Source organism: Lynx rufus, unplaced genomic scaffold, assembly GCF_022079265.1.
Source record: "Lynx rufus isolate CCGP_SWC_20201006 ecotype Redwood Valley unplaced genomic scaffold, mLynRuf1.p SCAF_2, whole genome shotgun sequence".
NCBI classification, from domain to species: domain Eukaryota; kingdom Metazoa; phylum Chordata; class Mammalia; order Carnivora; family Felidae; genus Lynx; species Lynx rufus.
This window is the reverse complement of record NW_025814834.1, coordinates 140,576,494-140,578,732: the sequence shown is the minus strand read 5'-3', so window position 1 is coordinate 140,578,732 and position 2,239 is coordinate 140,576,494. Positions and strand designations below refer to the sequence as shown.

Below are 2,239 nucleotides of genomic sequence, written 5' to 3'. Positions count from 1 at the left end.
TCCTCACTTTCTTGCCCGCCCTGCTGCCCTGCTCCTCTGCTCTCTGCAGCCTTGCAGGGCCAGGGACCCTGTGTAAGAATGTCTGAGTGATTATTGGGTTTCAGAGAACAACTAATGTCACCGATCAAGCTCACCACGTCCGTAGGAACAAGAGAGGTCAGGTGGGAGAGACCACAGGTGCCTTCCATGCTTGTGCAGTTTGGCTGACGGGCTTATGTGGCGCCGGGAAGACCACGGTGAACATGGCTTTGGAGGAGTATTTGGTTTGCCGTTGCATTCCATGCTGTGGCGACACTTATGGTGATAAAGCTCGCTAAGCTCTCACTAGAAGTCTTGGCTTTAGTCCAAAGACAGAGAAGAGAATGTTCGATGCACTACAGAAGTTGGTGAACTGCAGATGCTAGCTTACTGTGCGTCACAAGTTTTCTATAACCTAGTACTCAAGGATGCAACAATGCAAGGCAAATTCATGAGGGCTTACCCTTTTTTTTTTTTTGAAATGTTTGTTCATGCTCCTGTGTGTGTTTGTTACACAGAAATGTCAAAGGATTCTACAAAAAAGCACGGGGCTGGGGAAATTAAAGGCTTCACTGGAATTAATTCTGAATATAAAAAAAACAGAGGCCCCTTAATTGATGCTGAAAACAGACTCCTGTGATATAAATGACTGTGTCCAACAAGTTGTGGAACTTCTACAGAAACAGGATATTGTACCTGTGGATGCCACTAAGTAAAAGAACTGTATACGCCAGACGATAAACTTAATTTGGCAAAAACATGTGTGGAAATATTACCAGTATTGAAAATTAATTAAATGGATATGTAGTGGGTGCCGGTTTTAGCAGCAGGTTGGGCAACCCTACTGAATGCCTCCATGAGAGAGAGAGAGAGAGAGAGAGAGAGAGAGAGAGAGAGAGAGAGAGAGTCCTTTCAGTGCCTTCATTTAAATGGATCATTAACTTGTCAGTGCCTATAGTTCTGACAACTAAGTCATGAAGATAAAGAGAAGCTAGATGATTGGTCTGCATTTGCTCTGACATAGGAGGGCTGCTGTATGACTATTCTTCACATCCCAGAGTTTCTTAAGCACAGGAAGGAGGACTGTGGTGCCAGACAGTGAGGAACAACATAGGAGAACCACCCCTACATCAAGATGGTTATGGAACAAGGAGATTGGTTGATTGGAGATTGTCAGGTCTTGAACTGACTTTATTGGGACGATGGTCTTGATTAACATAGTTTTATTCCTATTGGGCTATAGTAGATGTTAAATTTTTTTGAATGCTGATGCTGTCATTGCATTTCAATTATGCAACCCAGTGTCTGCTAGGTTGAATCTAACTTCATGCAATGGACATGCTTTATTAATGCAGGATACCTACAAGCAACTTCCAGAGAGTGGCTACAGGCACTCTGTCCTTCTACTTCACCCTCTTGGTGCCTGGACAAAGGACAATGATGCTCCTTTGATGTGTATGAAGCAGCATCATTCAGTGCTGGAGGAAGGAGTTCCATATCCTGAAACAACAGTAGTGGCCATCTTCCCACCTCCCACGATGTGTCCTGAGCCACCTGGAATCCAGTGGCATTGCAGAGCATGGATGGTTGCAGGAGACAAGTTTAACATTGTTGGACAAGAGCCTGCTGACATATCTCATTCAGAAACAGGGAAGAATCTTTATGAGACAACTCATACCACCAAAGTGCTGACAATGACTCCTGGCCTAATGACCTTGGAAAGAGTTCCCTTCTGAGTTGCAGCCTACAACAAGAAAAAGAAGTGTTTGGACTACTATGACCCTGAACACCATGAAGACTTTGAATTTATTTCAGGAGCTTGAGTGGGCAAACTTGCCAGGGAAGGCCAGAAACCTCCTGAAGGTTTCATGGCTCCCAAGACTTGGACTGTACTGATGCAATACTACAAATCTTTGGAGAAAGCTTGATCTGTTAACCCAGTCACTCTACCCTTGATACTTCACTGAGTAACAACAGGGGACCACACAGTTACTGTTGGCATTTCTTTGAGGTAACATCTCTCTGGATGCACTTCCTAAAAACAGACCATTTTCCTTAACTAATATTAGTTTTTGTCTGCCTTATGAGTTCTTTCTGGACCAGTGTAACACACTACTGGTTTTAATATATCTTCCCCACTTATTATACCTAATATTCCTATAATACAATTTTAAAATATTATCTTTTATATTATATTTATGCTTCTATCTCATGATTTTTT

The 2,239-nt window shown here is 42.7% G+C and overlaps 1 pseudogene; it reads left to right on the top strand.

Moving 5' to 3' along the window:
• Positions 1-214: 214 nt before the first annotated feature.
• On the top strand, positions 215-1,946 carry LOC124514302 (bifunctional 3'-phosphoadenosine 5'-phosphosulfate synthase 1-like; annotated as a pseudogene).
• The last annotated feature ends 293 nt before the right edge of the window (positions 1,947-2,239 follow it).